The 18,222-nt window shown below is 46.4% G+C and overlaps 1 protein-coding gene and 1 long non-coding RNA gene across 5 annotated transcripts in view; one reads left to right on the forward strand and one right to left on the reverse strand.

Moving 5' to 3' along the window:
* The window catches only part of LOC147014880 (uncharacterized), a 54,959-nt gene extending 54,135 nt beyond the window's left edge, over positions 1-824 (reverse strand). For all 4 annotated transcript variants that reach the window (XR_015050935.1, XR_015050933.1, XR_015050936.1 and 1 more), the window contains exon 1: positions 455-824. This is a non-coding gene — a long non-coding RNA (uncharacterized LOC147014880). The remainder of the gene's footprint in view (positions 1-454) is intronic.
* A 171-nt stretch (positions 825-995) lies between these two features.
* The window catches only part of SKAP2 (src kinase associated phosphoprotein 2), a 252,492-nt gene continuing 235,265 nt past the window's right edge, over positions 996-18,222 (forward strand). Inside the window, exons 1-2 of the mRNA XM_085853307.1 lie at positions 996-1,100; positions 1,272-1,359. The gene's annotated coding sequence lies outside the window, so the exon portion shown is untranslated. The remainder of the gene's footprint in view (positions 1,101-1,271; positions 1,360-18,222) is intronic.

Here is an 18,222-nt window from a genome sequence, read left to right on the forward strand (position 1 = left end):
GATAGACACGGTACCTCCGGGAACATCAGAATATTAGATATTAACTATAATAACCAGAAATATTCAACAAACACGATTAAACTTGTTCCGGTTCTGGGTTTGGAGCGTCAGCAAGTCTCTCTCAGGGCTCTCTGCCGACTTTCTCAAAGTTAAGTTTCCGGTTGTTATCTGTCCCATTTTAACTGTTTATTTTCTCACCCACATGTTTGTGTGTGTTCCTAGTTCGGTTTTGTTTCAACAATCGTGCTATTTTGTGAGTTTTCGTCAACCTTGTCTTACCGGGTTCCTTGAGGCCTACCCATCCTTCTCCTCTCGGTGTCCGATCGTGTTTATTTGTATTCTCTCCCGATTACCTTCAATTCCTGTTTTCCCCACTTTCCCAACGTCCCCCATCCCTCCCAATCTAAACACTCTGTTTCTTGTCTTAAATCCAAAACAAACAAAAAAAAACTACCTTTCTCGCTGCACACCAACGAGTCCTGATCCTTCTTCGTCGTCTTCTTCTTCATCGTCTTCTTCTTCGTCATCTTCTTCTTCTTCGTCGCCGCCGTCTTCGCCGCCGTCATCGTCGTCGCAGTCTTCGTCGTCGTCTTCTTCCTGCCGACACACCATCTTAATTCTACTGAGCTGACCCTCTCTCGCCATGACCTTCACGATTTCTTCCTACAACCTTCCATTCCCGAATCTTAGTTATTCTTCAATGATACATCAAAAATCAATAATCTTCCTTGTATCCGTTCGATCTATACACCTCCTGTAACCATGTGACTCGACTCTTCCTGGGACTTTTCATCAACCCAGCAGCTTCACACTGTGTTTACCATCCAAATTCACCACACACTTCCACGATTTTACTTCAACATTTCCTTTTCCGAATGTTATTATCCTTATTGAAAGGATTTTATACAAGCTTTTTTTTATTTGATTTTTTTTTTCCGCAATCCTTATTTAAAATAAATAAATTCACTTTTGACGATACACCTCCCATTCTTGAGGTCGGACGTACGTCACAGTCACGTGACTTCGCTTGGTAACGTGACCGCCATGTTGGCAAAGGGGAAAACAAACGCAGCACCGATCGCACACGCACGCAAAGCCGGGTGATTTGTTTTTTTTTCTGTCGATGTATTTCAGATAAATTGTTGATACATTGTGTTCACTCAAGTGTTTGCAATGTCATATCAATATATTGAACATTTGTGAGGTGATGCATCGGCCACAGATATCGAACCAAAATACAGTTAATTGGCCTTGATTCTTGGCCCCACCAGTTACCCGGTGATTTGTGGATCGACAACCCGAAGGAATGGCCGAACGTGCAATACCCGGACGGATACACGTATCTAGTCGAGACACCAGGTATGTAATTCAATTTTAAACCAAGTTTTAACTGTGTATTATCAAATATTACTGTACTGGAGTGTTAATATATTATTTCAATTACACTGGTCAACAACAAATTTGTTGTCTGCATTTTTTAATCTGATTTAGGACGAATCTGATGCGCTGAATCCAAAACTCACATTAGTTTTGTTCAATCAGGTCAAGTTTTTGAGATATGGCCACATGTCGTTTTTTACATTTTTGTTCACATGTACGCATGTGTGGAGCATTTTAGAAGAAGTTGGTGGGGGTAAAATGTCATGTCAAATAATTGTTTTGATTGGAAATAATTATTTTAATGACAAGAAGTATTCAGGTACGATAGTTCTGGGTGATTATGTCGAAAAGGGATCAGTTTGAAGTCATAAAACCTCAAAATCTTCCAAAAATTGGTGAGGCAAAGCATAAAGTTCGTGGATCAAAACTAAAGTTAATGGGGCAGATTTTGTAATAATGTGATACAAAAAAGTTGTATTTCTTGAAATAACGAACTCTGAAGAATGTACAATACCTACATGCACCAATTTATGACATGCGCTTCTGCTCAAGCTTGGAGTGCCACAGTACGAACCCAAAGATTGGAGACTGTTCATTGACAGCAGCAAGCGATCACTGAAATGTGTTCTGCTACACAACGGCAACCAGTTTGCCTCTGTACCCATCGCTCACTCGACTACACTGAAGGAGAAGTATGAAGCGGTGAAGTACGTGCTGGAGAAAATTGGTTATGATCAGCATAAGTGGTTTATTTGTGTTGACCTGAAGATGGTGAACTTTTTGTTGGGACAACAGTCTGGCTTCACCAAGTACCCATGTTTTCTGTGCATGTGGGATAGTAGGGACCGTGCTCAGCATTACACGAAGAAGGACTGGCCTGTGCGGGAGGAATTGGTGCCATGCAAAGAAAGGAACGTCATCAACGACCCTCTGGTGGACAGAGACAGAATACTCTTCCCACCGCTGCACATCAAGCTCGGCTTAATCAAGCAGTTCACCAAGGCTCTGGACAAAGATGGTGACTGCTTCACTTACTTGTGCCAGGCTTTTCCAGGATTGACCATGGAGAAGTTGAAAGCTGGCATCTTTGATGGTTCTCAGATCCGTCAGCTCATCAGAGATCCAGAGTTCAAAAACTCAATGAACGAAGTGGAACTGGAAGCGTGGAAGACATTTGTTTTGGTAGTGAAGAACTTTCTTGGCAACAATAAGGCCAGAAACTACGCAGAACTTGTCAACAACATGCTGACTGCTTTCAGAAACCTGGGCTGCAACATGAGCATCAAGATGCACTACCTATTTTCACATATGAACCGGTTTCCTGAGAACCTGGGTTCAATGAGTGACGAGCAGGGGGAGAGATTCCATCAGGACATGAAGGAGATGGAGACCAGGTATCAGGGTCGCTGGGATGCAGTCATGATGGCTGACTACTGTTGGAATCTGAAGAGAGACCTCCCTGCCGCTGAACATTCCAGGAGTTCTAAGAAACGGAAGTTACATCACCGTCATACCGAAGAAAAACAAAACAAAACAAGGAGTCTGGAACACTGCCGCTAAACATTACATTGACGTGTTTCGACTTATGAGTAACGTACAAGTAACGTGTGTCAACGATCGCGTAACGTGCCTACAACTTATGCCAGCGTATGCGGAACGTGTGTCGTACGTCGAGAAATTTTCAACATGCTGAAAATTTATCGACGTACTCGGCGTATGACAATGTATGCCAGCGTACTACGACGTATGCCAGCATGCTATTAACGTATACAAAACTTACCCATAACATATTCGACGTGTGCCAGCTTTGTTCGGCAAATTTTTCATATGTCGGCATACGCTGGCTAAGACGTCAAGATGTGACAGCAGCTTCACACTTCGATGTCTAGTGCGGTTATGATTTGAATCGTCAAGCCGCAGCCTATGAATAGCCTATGCCACGTGATCGTCGGTGATACGCTGCCGCGCACTATGCGGAAGTTAGACTATCGTTGGGCATAGGTTGTGAACGCCGACAACACACTCAGCATCCGTTGGTATAAGTTATCTCTATGTGATTAAAACGTTCTGTGTACATTACTAATACGTTATGCATACGTCCAACACGTTATTATATGCCCAAAACTTAAAAACAACATCAATAGTTCAGCGTATGCCAGCGTTTTACCTACATTTTGAGACCTTGCCATACGCTGGCTAAAACGTCAAGGTGTGACAGGGCCTTAAGCCACAGAAGTCTCCTCTATGGTTCAGTAGCCTGACTTGGTATGAGATAAAAGGAGAGTTCTGAATGTTTTGCCTTGTTATTAGTACAACTGAAAATACAGCAACTTTTCGGCATTGTTGCAAATAATAATGTGCAATAAAGGCTACGAAAGAAACAAACTTGTAACAGGTACGAGTCGAGTGCCGTGCGATAGCGCTAGCGCTACATACACAGGGCGATCCGAGCGAACGAGGTACTTTGTTTTCCCCTTCGCCAGCGTTTCTATGCGGACGTTGCATTATGGGTCGGCAAAGTTCCCGGATGTCCGACCCCGAGAATAGCCACGTGTTTCTCCCGTAACCACGTGATCTGTTTCCACCCCTGCGTTTACCGATCCAAATTCACCATTCACCTCACAATTTTTTCTCCAACACTTCCATGACCTAATCTGATGAAAGGTACTCTCTCAAACAATAATAATAATTAAAAAAACGATCTCTTATAATGCTTCATCTTCCTCTCTCACACGTGGTACTCTTCACTGTATCATAATGCACTACTCTTCTACTATTTAAACAGGTCAGGTCAGGTATGGGAGCATGTGCCAGAACAGCACGTCGCTGCGTCCACTTTCCGCCGGTACTCCAGGGGCCTCCGTCTGGCCATCCCCCAGGCAGATGCCAGGCCCATCCCCATCTCCTTGAGATGATGGTCAACCTGTTGCAACCATGAGGCACGTGGTCGACCCACTGGCCTCCTCCACTCATGAGACTCCCTCGCTGAGAGAATCTGGTGAGCAGGATCAGAGTCAGGAAAACGAGCCACATGTCCATACAGCCGCAACTGACGCTCACGGACTATGCAGGTAACAAATCTCATCCGAGTCTCTCTCAGCAACCGCTCGTTGGACACAAAATCCGACCAGCGATAGCCAAGGATTCTCCGAAGAGACCTGGTACCAAAGGAATTAAGTCTCCGTCTCAGATCCTTGGTCAGAGTCCAAGTCTCGCACCCATAGAGCAAGACTGGAAGTACCAAGGACCTGAAGACTCGGACTTTCGTCCTCCCGCACAGGTACCGGCAGCGCCACACCCCATGATCCAGTGAGTCCATGACTCCCCAGGCCCGACCCAGACGTCTATTGACCTCTGACTCGCAGCCAGCAGAGACATGAATATCACTGCCAAGGTAAGTGAATCTCTCCACGACCTCAACATCCTCACCACAAACAGACACAGACAGGACAGCAGCATCCAAGATGTCACCGAAAGCCTGGATCTTAGTTTTGACCCAAGAAACCCGTAATCCCAACGGCTCCGACTCCTCATTCAGCACCTCGAGGGCCCCCAAGAGGATGTCTAAAGTCTCCGCAAAGATGACTGCATCATCTGCAAAGTCAAGGTCCGAGATCTTGACATTCCCAAATGACGCACCGCAACTTGATCTCTCCGACATCCTCCCTAGAATCCAGTCCATACAAGTGCTGAAAAGTGTGGGAGCAAGTACACATCCCTGACGAACTCCAGTAACAACTGGAAATAAGTCAGAGATGGTACCACCACACTTCACAGCACTCTCAGTACCAGAGTAGAGTTCAGACATCAGATCGATCAGTTTTGGTGGCACCCCACGAAGACCAAGAATCCTCCAGAGGACGTCCCGATTCACTGAATCGAACGCTTTACAGAGATCAACATAGGCTGCAAGCAGCCCCTGCCGAAACTCTCGTCTGCGTTCGGTGAGGACACGAAGTGCAAGGATACGGTCAATCGTTGACCTCCTTGGTGTAAAGCCTGACTGCTCTGGACGCTGGTGCTCAAGCAGATGATGGCGAACCCTATCGAGAATTATCCGAGCAAAGACCTTGCCCGGCACTGAGAGCAGCGTCACCCCTCGGTAGTTGTTGCAGTCTTGGCGATCACCCTTCCCTTTCCAGAGAGGGACAACAAGGCCCCTCTTCCAGTCAGTTGGGATGATGCCTGTGTTCCAGGCAGAGCACAAAACTGCATGCAACGACACGAGTGCAGCATTTCCACCAGCCTTGAGAAGTTCGGCATGGATGCCACAGATCCCTGGAGCTTTGCCCCGTTTCAACTGGTTCACCGCAGCCCGTGTTTCCACAAGCGTAGGTGGACCACAGTTGATTCGAGGGTCAGCAACAGGGATTGTGACACCCTTGACGTCCAACTCGACAGTTGGGGGATCAGCCTGGTACAACCGCTCAAAGTAACCGGCCCAGCGGGCCTTCACTTCAGACTCCTCTGTCAAGAGCCTACCACTCTCTGCTCGAACTGTAGTGCTCCGAGGGATGGGCTTGGATGAACGTAATGCGCGAATTCCCCTGTAAGCGGGACGAGAATCACCTGTCCACAGGTGATGCTCTACCCCCTCACAGATTCCTCGCACATAGGCCTCCTTGTCCACCCTCAGTGCACGTACAGTTTTACGCCTCAGCTCCCTGAACAGCTCAGCTCTGCCATTCAGCCTGGCCCTGCGACTCTGGTCAATGGTATCCAGTGTCCCTTGAGAGACAAAATTCTTCTTTGCCCTGCGGTGAGCTCCAAGGCATCCACCGGCAACATCAAGGACGGTGGTCTTGAAGGCGCTCCACAACTCTTCAGGACCCCCAAAGCACCCAGACCCCCAAGTGTCCACTCAGCCTGTTTGCAAACTCCTCAGCTACTCTCTCATCCCTGAGCTTGGCAACATCCAGCCTCGGCTGGGATGGTACCATTCTCCAGGATTTAAGGTGCAGCTTTAGAGTTGCTACAACAAGCCTGTGGTCAGTATTGAGGAACTGAGCACTCCGGTAGACCCTGCAGTTCTGGATCATCCTCCAACGACCGTCAATGAGGACATGGTCAATCTCCTTTGCCACACCGCCAGCGTTGGAATACCAAGTCCAGCGATGAGCTTGTGGGCGCTGAAACCATGAACCAGCCACCCTAAGTCCATGACTTCTTGCAAAGTCAAGGAACTTAGTGCTATTCTGGTTCATAGTTCCTGACCCATGGGGACCAACACACACCTCATAACCATCCCTATCCGTTCCAGTCGATGCATTGAAATCCCCCAAGACTAGAAGTGTATCTCGTCTGGGGCACTGATCAACCACAGACTCGAGTGTGGCATAGAATGCATCCTTCACGGTGAGATCACTCACCTCAGTCGGAGCATAAACAGAGACCAGGGAAATGACACCTAAGGCGTGACGAATCCTTAATCTCATAATACGCTCGTTGACCGGTGTTACCTCAATTATCATTGGGGTCAGCTTATTGGACACAGCTACAGCAACTCCTTGGGTATGGTAACCATCAGAGCGACCAGACCAATAGTAGGTGTAACCACCCACCATTATCTCGCCGCAATCCGGTCTCCGAACCTCAGAGAGAGCTGCAATCCCGATGTCCAAACGCTTGAGCTCAGATGATAACAGAGACAGGTGATCATCCTCTCTTAGGGATAGGACATTCCAGGCACCCACCCGAAGGGACCGCCTCAGGTTAACCCAAGGAGACCGCCGTCTGGTGGACGACACCTCAGCACCACTCCGACACACTCTCCCGCAATCTGACCCAGGGATGTTACCCCGTGGTTTCCCTCCTATCAACGATTGGGGGTCCCGAAGGCTTTGCCCCAATCCCGTCATCCGGTGAGCTGCCCTGCGAAGGGAAGCTGCACAGGAGGTACTCCCACGGAGTGGGTTTTCAGATTTTTTTGCGTTTTTGCGTTTTGCGGAATGAAGGGTTTTACGGTGGCCGGAGTGCAAATCCTGCCACCAACCTCCTAATAAGAAGTGACCCCAACTGCAGGAGGACGTCCGCAGACACAGTTGGGCACTAGATATGGATGGCCGTTGGCTCACAAGGAGCTCCTCCGCCCTTTGACAGGTTTTGTTTTTAATCCTGCTGGGTGTCCATATCCAAACACCCTCCTCACCAGAAAACCTGGTGGGGGAGACGGTTTAGTCGCTGACAACCCGACCATGGAACAGGTTAGTACAGGTTTACATGGTACCTGTAGCAGGTCACAGATCGAACCTGACCTGACCTGACCTGACAAGATTTAAAAACAGACTGATTTAAACAGACTGCTCTCAATTCGACCTCTCCTTCATACCTTGCTGAAAAAATCCAATTGTAACAGTATTTCTTCTCTCCATTCTCTGAATTCGCCATCATTGCATCCATCAAGAAATGTGTTAATATAAATCGCATATCTGACCTAAAACTTTTTAAAACCCCAGTTTGCTCTGAGTGTTCACTTTCCATCAACTATTCTTATTTTCCAACTTCAGTGCCAACTCACCCCTCTCACCCCTCCCTCTCAAAGCAACAATCACACTCTTCTCCCTCCAAGCCCCCATCTCACCTCTCTCAAAAACTCCCCCCTCACCTTTCTCCCTCCATTCACCCCCCTCACTCACCCTTCTCAAAGTTGCACCCCCCCTCTCGTCCACAATGGTGTCTCCTTCCACTGCCCTGTCACCTCCATCTCATCATTCCACCTCCTCAAATCCTCAACTACCTTCTGCCCCCTCTCTTTCCTCCTCTCTCCCTCAACACCACAGAGCCATTTCTCCTCCTCATCCGGCCCCCGACTCTCGCTATTCTGCAATCCCCCATACTTTTTCGACAACCCTCCTTACCTTCCCCCCCTCCTCCCTTGTTCTACCCTCCCCCTCCCCTCCCACTTCCTGCACTCAAAGCCTCCTCTCCTCCCTCTTCATTAACAGTGTGGACCTCAAATATCCGGGGCCTTCGCTCAAACCTTTCAGATCTCTCCATCCAGGTTGCCACTGACAAACCAGACATAATCTGCCCAACAGAAACTTTCCTCCCTCAAGACGTCTCTGACTCCCAAGTATCTCTCCCTGGTTACTTCTTCCTCCGGAATGACAGACTTGAGCCTCGTTCTGGTGGAGGTGTTGCTCTCTTCATCAAAGACTCTATTCCTCACTCTCCATGCAGTGCCCTCACTCACCCATACCTCCAGGAATACCTCTGGCTACTTCGTACCCTCCACTCACACCTCATGTTTATATATGTACTGTACTGTCCACCAAACAGTGATGACTCCATCTACAACTCACTATCCGAAAACATGGACCAACTTCTACCTTCTCACTGAAACTCTCTCGTCATCATGCCAGTTGGCTCGGTGTGGGTACCTCTCTCACCTGTCATGGCACTTCAGCAAAAGCTTTCTGCAACTCATTGGGACTGACTCAATTGGTCAACTTCTTGACTCTGATCTCAACCAATGGTATTCTATCTTTTCTGGATCTGATTTTAACAAATTTCCCGGAAAACATCTGCTGTTCTTCCTCCGCTCCAATCGGATCTTCTGACCACGTGCTTGTCAAAGTGGACATCTCTCTGTCTATTATCAGAGAACCACCTCAGCGCCGTCGAGTCTGGCATTTCACTCAAGCCGACTGGCAGGGTCTCCAAGCAGCCATCAAACTTATTGACTGGTCTCCTATCGCTACTTTCTCCAACATCAACTCATCCTGGGAATTCTTTCAAAGAAACTTGCTCTCCCTCATGCACAGATTTATCCCCTGTCATCTTCAGTTGTCCTACCTTTCCTCCCGCCCTTGTTTCACTGAAGCTTGTGGCGAGGCAGTTGTCCTGAAACAACTTGCCTTTGCCTCATGGAAAGAAAACCCAACTGAGGGTAATCTCAGTTCCTTCCATAAAGCTCGGAACAAGTGTGTATATACCCTCAAGAGAGCAAGAAAACAACATCTTTCTCAGCTCAAGTCTGAACTTTCAAACCTCTCTCCCTCCTCCAAATCCTGGTGGCATCTAATCAAATCTGTTTCTGGTGTATGTTCCCCCTCCATCCCCTCCATTACCTCAAATGACCGCACTGCTGATACCGCACGTGAAAAGGCTCGATACCTAAACTCGGTGTTTTCATCGAAATCTTGCGTCCAAAACCCATCGCTTTCTGTACCCACCTTACCCTGTCGCACCCAACTGTCCCTGGACTCTGTGTCCTCTTCTTCTGACAAAGTGGAGGGCTTGCTGTCAAACCTCGACTCAGAGTCTGCAACCGGTCCAGACGGCATCAGCCCACGTATCCTAAAAACCTTATCCTCTGCTCTTCCTCACCCTCTCTCTGTTCTATTCACCCTCTCATTTGCTCAAGGTCATCTGCCATCTGCTTGGAAATCAGCAGACATTACTGCCCTGCATAAAAGATGCAAAAACAGATCCCTGCAGCGACATACCAATCAACCTTCTCCCAATCATCAGCAAGGTTATGCATCATCGCTTCAGACATCAAATTCTTCCTCTTCTCCAATGGCCTGATTTCCGATCATCAATTTGGTTTCAGACCAGGTCACTCTACTCTGCATATGCTGCTTCTGCTCTCCCAACAATGGATGGAGGTCCTCAATGCCAGACATGAAATCAGAGCCATATCCCTTGACATATCGCGTGCTTTTGACAAGTTCTGGCATCCTGCCCTGCTCACCAAATTCTCTTCCTATGGTATCCAAGGCCATCTCCACTCATGGCTCGCAGACTTCCTCTGCTGTCGCAGTCAACTTGTGGCCCAAAATGGAGTTCTTTCATCCCCTCTTCCTTTCCAGGTTGGAGTTCCTCAAGGTAGCGTTCTGGGCCCTGTTCTTTTTCTGGTTTTCATCAATGATCTCTCCGACTCTCTGGAAAATCCTATTTATCTCTTTGCTGATGACTCCACCCTCTGCCGTACCATCTGTCATCCCTCAGACTGGCATATGCAGTAGCTTATTCGCTTACTGCAGATCTAAATAACATCGCAAACTGGTCCAACATGTGGAACATGTGTTTCAATCCAGACAAATCTCACACTCTCACTGTATCTCTCCAAAAGGACCATTTAGAACCCCCCCACCCCATGCACTTTCTCAACACTCCTCTGGAAGAATTCCTTTCTTTCAAGCTTCTGGATCTCACGATCTACCATGATCATTCCTGGGAAAGCCACATTTCAAACCTGGCCTCCAAAGCCAGTCGCCGACTGTGAATCTTCCATCGTGCAAAGTCCTTCCTCGGCCCACCTGAGCTCCTCTCTCTCTCTCTCTCTCTCTCTCTCTCTCTCTCTCTCTCTCTCTCTCTCTCTCTCTCTCTCTCTCTCTCTCTCTCTCTCTCTCTCTCTCTCTCTCTCTCTCTCTCTCTCTCTCTCTCTCTCTCTCTCTCTCTCTCTCTCTCTCTCTCTCTCTCTCTCTCTCTCTCTCTCTCTCTCTCTCTCTCTCTCTCTCTCTCTCTCTCTCTCTCTCTCTCTCTCTCTCTCTCTCTCTCTCTCTCTCTCTCTCTCTCTCTCTCTCTCTCTCTCTCTCTCTCTCTCTCTCTCTCTCTCTCTCTCTCTCTCTCTCTCTCTCTCTCTCTCTCTCTCTCTCTCTCTCTCTCTCTCTCTCTCTCTCTCTCTCTCTCTCTCTCTCTCTCTCTCTCTCTCTCTCTCTCTCTCTCTCTCTCTCTCTCTCTCTCTCTCTCTCTCTCTCTCTCTCTCTCTCTCTCTCTCTCTCTCTCTCTCTCTCTCTCTCTCTCTCTCTCTCTCTCTCTCTCTCTCTCTCTCTCTCTCTCTCTCTCTCTCTCTCTCTCTCTCTCTCTCTCTCTCTCTCTCTCTCTCTCTCTCTCTCTCTCTCTCTCTCTCTCTCTCTCTCTCTCTCTCTCTCTCTCTCTCTCTCTCTCTCTCTCTCTCTCTCCCCCCCCTCCCCCTGGTTGCATCATTGGTTGGGACGCGGCTGTGCCGCTGATGCAATGTCCCCCTTACCAGTGCACTGGTTCTCATTTTGCCGACCTCGGAAGGATGACAGGCTGAGTCAACCTCCTGGTATATTAATTCAGCGGCCCAACGGGGCTTGAACTCAGGACCATAGAATACCAAGCCGCCACCCTAACCACTAAGCCAACACCAGGCTTACCTGAGCTCCTAACCACAGACAAAGCTTTCATCCGCAGCCTGATGGAGTACTGCTCTCCCCCCTGGGCTGGTGCTCCTGCCTCCCACCTTTCTCGCCTTCACGCTGTGGAAACCAAGGCATTTCGGATCATTGGCATCTCCCGCGATGAGGCTGAGTCCTTGGGCCTCTCACTCTCTCACTGCAGGCAGGTCAGTGGTCTTTCTGTCTAAACACCTGTTTACCACCACCTGTTGTCTTCCCCCATCAAAAACCACGATCTTTTCCACCCCAGTTAATCCAACCCAAACTCACCTCCTTCAAATTCCCTGCTTTCCTTCCTGAAAGTCCCTGTAATGTCTATTTTGTATTCCCATGTTCTCCACCCCATTCCTCTCCCTTCCACAGATCTCTTAATGTCTCTGTTCCCCACTGTTTTGTCCTTCCGACTCCCGCCCTCTTGTCTCATGCCCCCCTTGTTGTGCGTTGTGTGTCACCTCTCATACGAGCCTCGACAAGGTATACAAAAAAACAGAAAAAATAAGAATAAATATTAGTAATTAGGAATAAAAAAATGTAAATTTTGTGCATTTATGGATGATTTACCAATGATGTGCATTGGAGCGAGCTAGCGTTTTGCCCACAGACTGCCTTCACCCCCCCCCCCCCCAAATAGCCCATTTTGTTCACATTTTAAAACTAGAAAACATCTGAAAATGAAAGTCCATTCACATCCGCTTTGTACTCAGACTTTTTCTTCTTCCGTATGCTGAACAAGACGAAATGGCTGAAGAATTTTTATTCTTATCTTAGGTGACCTTGACCTTTTGACATCAAAAGCAATAGGCTTCAGTGACCCAATATGCCAACCTTACTCAAATTTCAAGTCAATCGGATGGAAATTGACAATTCTTTGACTTTGACCTCAAAAACATTGGCTTCCACTGTAGTTTTTGGTGAACATGTATGTAAGAAACATACTGTCTTGCATTTTCGGTTGAGACGGTGCAACTTGTAACTTTTGACTTGCTTGATGAATTTAAATTAAAACCTGAGGAGTTAAATTAAAATAGGACTCTGTGTCCTGAAGCTGAAATGTGTCCTGAAAAGCACAATGTGCTTTCCGGTTATGCCTTTGTGCTGATGTCTTCACCCTGTCTTGCTCAAAAATGTGAGGTTTTACACAACCAACTTATTCTATAGTGTCTGAAAGTTAACATTCACTGCCTCCTTGGTGCAAGTTTGAGAAGACAACTTATTCTGACATTTTCCCTGTTACAAGAGTAATCTAAACTACGCAGTCATACATCTGCTATTCTTACTGCAATCTATGGATCCCTCCCCCCCCCCAACCTCCACTCATCCACATAACACAGCCCACTCCCCAGAACCTTAGGCTCCTGCCATGGTTCTCCATCAGTAACCCCATACTCCAGCCTCAGCACTTACTGTCACACACCTAATTAACTTATCTATTAAATTAAAGAGGGATGTGGGAGGAACCGCAGCTACCTTGCTTGGCCTTCTTATCATACTGTCTGTATTCCCAAAAAATAAAATTCACAATGATCATCAATGTACAAAATCCTTATATACAGCATGCACAATTCTTCAATTTTCCATCTGCTGCCCTCTGTTCAAGATAAAGTTCTAAGGGTGGAGAGAGAAGACGGAAAAATCAAAACATAACACAGGCAGACCTACCTTATCAGACAATTTCACTTATCCAATCAAAAACATAAACCCATCTACTGACCACGTATCCCATTGGATGTCACCTGCTCCAGCTGTCAGCTGGGCCCAAATACCCAATTTCAAAGCTACCCAGCCAATTTGATGGGCTAACTGTCCTCCATAGCACACATCGAGTCATGTGGGATTGAGTGGAGCATTCCCATTTACACAACACAGCACAACCAATAAACATTTCCATAATCATATTCATTCCCTGCAAGGCAAGGTCATGACATCTCAATTACCTGCAGGTGTGGCCTCAAACTGGTGGTGGTGGTCGTATGGCAGCTTAGCTGCCGGGGTAGCTATCATTTCTTGAAGCGTGACTGTGTCGCTGATGCAGTGCCCCTCTACCAGTTCACACACTGGAACTGGTACTCATTTCGCCGACCTTGGAAAGATGACAGGCTGAGTCAACCCCCTGGTGTATTCATTCAGCGGCCGACGGGGCTTGAACTCAGGACCCTAGGATCCCAAGCCGCCACCCTAACCACTGAGCCAACACCAGGCTGCCTCAAACTGGCAGTGGGGGTGTAGCAGTGTGTGGGTGCCCACAGTAAATCAAAATCCCCAATCAATGATTTCCTCAGGCCCCTCCCTTTACTTCCCACCCCCCAGCAACACAAGAGCTTCCATTGCTGTACACTCCACCAGAGGGGATCATCCATATGGCACTTCTTGGCCTACACATGGTTGTCATGGGTCCTCTGCCCCATGGCCGACCGATCCAAGCCTCTGCCTGGCAGTTCTCCACTCTCGGTTGCATACTGGGCTAACGGGTGAAACAACAGCAGTCCTTGCTCTCTCCGAGAGCCTCATCATGCCCTTCTTCCCCACTCACAGACCTTACATGCAATGTTCTCTCCCCATCTGCCATTCATCTTTACCGACACCTGCAGTACACGCCACTTGTGGGTCCCTCCCTGCCATGGCATTTATACACATATACACACTAAATCACCAATACAAAGTAAGCATACTCTTCACCAGTGAAAATTCTTTGTTTCATCATCACGACACATCACATTTTAACCCTTTCCACTCGGTCCACGTGCTTGGCTCTCAAAGCCAGTCTTGCAGTGACGGGGATGAACCGACTGAGATCAGTGGTGCTCGTTATGGGACCTACGTTTGATACCTCTTCGACACTCAGGCCACTGATTAGTGGTGGATTGCTCTTGAAAGACTACTCTCGTCATATAATGAAACGTATGTTTTCCATCATTCATCTCAGCATTTATGTTTATGTAGTTATCACCTTCATGGAACAACTGTCCACCATGTTGAAGTGAAATGATCCCACTTGGGATGTGCAGCACTCGTCATGAACTTTCAAAGCTCATCATTGCTCATGCAAAATCCGTGACTGTGTAGTGTATCCATAACATTGGTAGATCTGTAGTCATAGTGTCGCTGTACACATTGGCTCATGTGTAACGGTGTTAATATGTTTCTACTGTTGAAAAGTACATACTCGGCCAGAGACAGGCTTCTTCATTGGAGATCACGGCTTGGCTGACAGCTCACATCTTGCAGATTAGTATGCACTTGAATCTATGAGCTGTGGCATGAATTTTGCAAGTAATGGTGGCACAAAGTTAGCTGAAACCTGGAGACTAACTTTGTCTGGGTAATTATCTGTCTGGTCAACAGAGGCTATTTGGCTTCGCAAAATAGTTGCAGCCTGATGCAATATAGTTTGGTCATTTGACTGGTTTTCATGACCTGTTGATATCAAGACCAATTCGATCTTTGACGTTTTCATTGATGTTTAATCTCATTTAGCAGCTTTAAGAGCATCAGCAAGTGTTATTGTTGTCAAGGACGATATTAGACAGACCCTGGCCATTCTGGGCCTGGATTGTTACGACATCTCCATCGTGTTCTGTTTGTTGTGCTTACAGTTTCTGACTGATGGAGCTTTGCCTGTATGCTTCTTCTGGTGGTAAACTTTTGTACCTGACAAGCATATCGGGCAATATAAGTGCTTTCTTGTTAAAAACATCCTTCTCGATGTGTGGAATTAGCTCGTAGAAAGCTCTCTCATGTAATGACTTGAGTGGAGGGTGTTGTTGATGTTTGTAGCATCCCCTCCATGTTAGTTTTATTGATACAAGAAGAGAGACATGCAGAATAGCAGACAGCTTCTCTGGCTATCAAATCTTCCTTTTTTTTTTTTTCTTCTATGCAGCACATCATCATCAGCTCTGTCATGGGCCACAGTTTTCAGCTGTTCAGCTCATTCATATGTCATCATCTTGTGTCGTGTGTTATCCTTATGATGCCACATTTTCAGGCATACAATACATTGGTTTTTCCAGTCAAATGTTGGTGTGCTGGATCTTATGGGCCTGCAGATTGAAGTTTTTGTGTGTTCATCAAGCAGTTCCTTAACTGTGTGCATTGTTGGAGGTGATTCGATATGAGATAGGATTGTTTTGCTTGTATACTCATGAAAGCACTTCAATAGTGAAGGATTACTTGATATCTTGCAGGCCTAGTTCACCCAAGTCACTGAACTCATTAATCGTACACCAACAAACATACATAATTTTTCCTTACTTTGGTTGCAGCTGTCAAACTGTTCGAACTGTCCATTTGTTGTGGCAGATAGACATATAGTGGGACAACTTAGCATAACAATTGTGCGTTTTGTGAGGAAAGCACCAAATTTGGCACACTAGTAGCCTCACATATTATGAACAGATTTGGATATTGGGCCATCTCAAATTCAGCCGCTGATGGCTGTGGCAGCCATTTTCCACTGCCATCAAAAATTTTGAGATGGCCCAATATCCAAATCTGTTCATAATATGATATGCTACTAGTGTGCCAAATTTGGTGCTTTCCTCACAAAATGCACAATTGTTATGCTATATTTAGCTAAGTTGCCCCACTAATAAGCTTTTTATATTTTGGTATGTTTTTGACATAAAACACACTTCATAAAGTTACTACGGAGTCCAAGCTTCAATGGACTAACTTGGACTAACTCTTTGGTCCAAACTTCAATGGACTAATTCTTTGGTCCAAGTTACAATGGACTAACTTGGACTAACTCTTTGGTCCAAGCTTCAATAGACTAATTCTTTGGTCCAAGTTTCAATGGACTAACTTGGACTAACTCTTTGGTCCAAGCTAACTTGGACTAACTCTTTGGTCTAAGCTTCAATGGACTAACTCTTTGGTCCAAGCTTCAATGGACTAACTCTTTGGTCCAAGCTTCAATGGACTAACTCTTTGGTCAAAGCTTCAATGGACTAACTCTTTGGTCCAAACTTCAATGGACTAACTCTTTGGTCCAAGCCACTATGGACTAACTTGGCCATCAGCACTTACCATTTTGTTGTTTGCTCTCTAAGTTCCTTCAAATGAGTATCAGAGAGACAGTCAAGAAATCCACAGAAAAATTTATAGTTATTAATATTTACTACAAGCAACCAATCGATTACATCAAATTCAAACCCATATATTGAGGAAATCATTCAAAGCATCAATCTATACTAGTGTGTGTGTGGTGTGTGGTGTGTGGTGTGTCATTGTGTCACCTCCATAACTCCAAAACCATGAAACCTAGCAGCCTGAAACTTTGCATGCATACTAAGAGAACCCCAAGGGAGTGCATGAGTGAACATTAGGTGTTTGGGTTAATTAAAACACCCCTTTTGAAAATCATTTACATTCTTATTTAATTATATCCTTTGTCATGGCTTCATCCTTGGTCAACCCCTTGGGTCAGCCCGCTCTCCCTCGCTAGGGAATCACTTGAAAATTAAATAATTATCGTATCTGGATCGGTACCCTGGATCTGGATCCAGATCATCACTAAAATCGAATCAATTCTTCCTTGTCACACACCCAACCTGTCCACCAAGTTTCATCTGAATCCGTCCATAACTTTTTGAGATATCCTGCTCACAGACAGACAAACAAACAAACAGACGGACAGACAGATGGGTGAAAGCATAACCAGCTCCGTCCACTTTTGGTGATGGAGGTAAAAATAAAACAAGCAAGTTGGAGGATCCACACTCTTGTACTCCTTTATAGAAAGCTCCACTCAACTGGAAAGTGCAAACATGAACGTTCTTTGAGAAGCATCTTTTAATCCCTGGGACTTTCATGGTGAGATTTTAAAATCTTATATATCCACTTAACCTCTCCAAGACAATATCTGGACAAATGCTATATAATCCTGATGGACTGCTGTCCTACTGCTGTACTACTGCTGTTTCTTGTTCAAAAGCTCAATATAAACCCCCAGTTCCACTCGCTCTTGGCACATGTGCGTGACTTGTGCATTTTCTTGAACAAATGTCGAGGCTCTGGGAAAAGCTCATTACCTCCGCTGCCAAAGGTTGAAGGAGGTAATATGTTTTCATGCCTGTCTGGCTGTTTGTTTGTGCGCAGGATATCTCAAAAAGTTATGGACGGATTCAGATGATACTTGGTTGGCAGGTTGGGTGTGTGATGACGAATTGACTTGATTTTGGTGAAGATCCGAATCCGGATCTGGGTGGAGGTATGCGCTTTACCGAGCGCCCTTATCGTTGTTGATGCATTCTGTTGTATTCGGTCCAGTCGGATAGATGTGCAAGCAAAATTTCTGGAGGATGCAACATTTGAATCGCCATTATCAATTCTTGAAGCATGCTGCCGAACGAAAGGCCTAATGTGACTGTGTAAGTCCAGGTATGACGTTTGGTGACCTGACCTCAACGGCAACACGGCAACGCCGTGACAGCGTTCGATGGAGCGATTGCGTCTCCGCCTCGCTGATCTGCGATTATTTGGCTCCTGGAACGATCCACAGAGGCCATTCGGACATCGACCCCCGGGTGCCTAATGAGAGTGGAAACGCAGCCTGACTGGCGATCTCACAATGGACGTTTCGGGGTTTGTTTGCCTTGTTAACGCAGGGATCATTTCGGTCATAATTAGTTATCTTAGCGGCGCAATACACCTCGCCATGGTCGATTTTTAAAAGGTTTATAAGTTAAATACT

The sequence above is a fragment of the Eptatretus burgeri genome, chromosome 13 (genome assembly GCF_056783735.1).
Source record: "Eptatretus burgeri isolate ZD-2024b chromosome 13, Ebu_testis_v1, whole genome shotgun sequence".
NCBI lineage: Eukaryota > Metazoa > Chordata > Myxini > Myxiniformes > Myxinidae > Eptatretus > Eptatretus burgeri.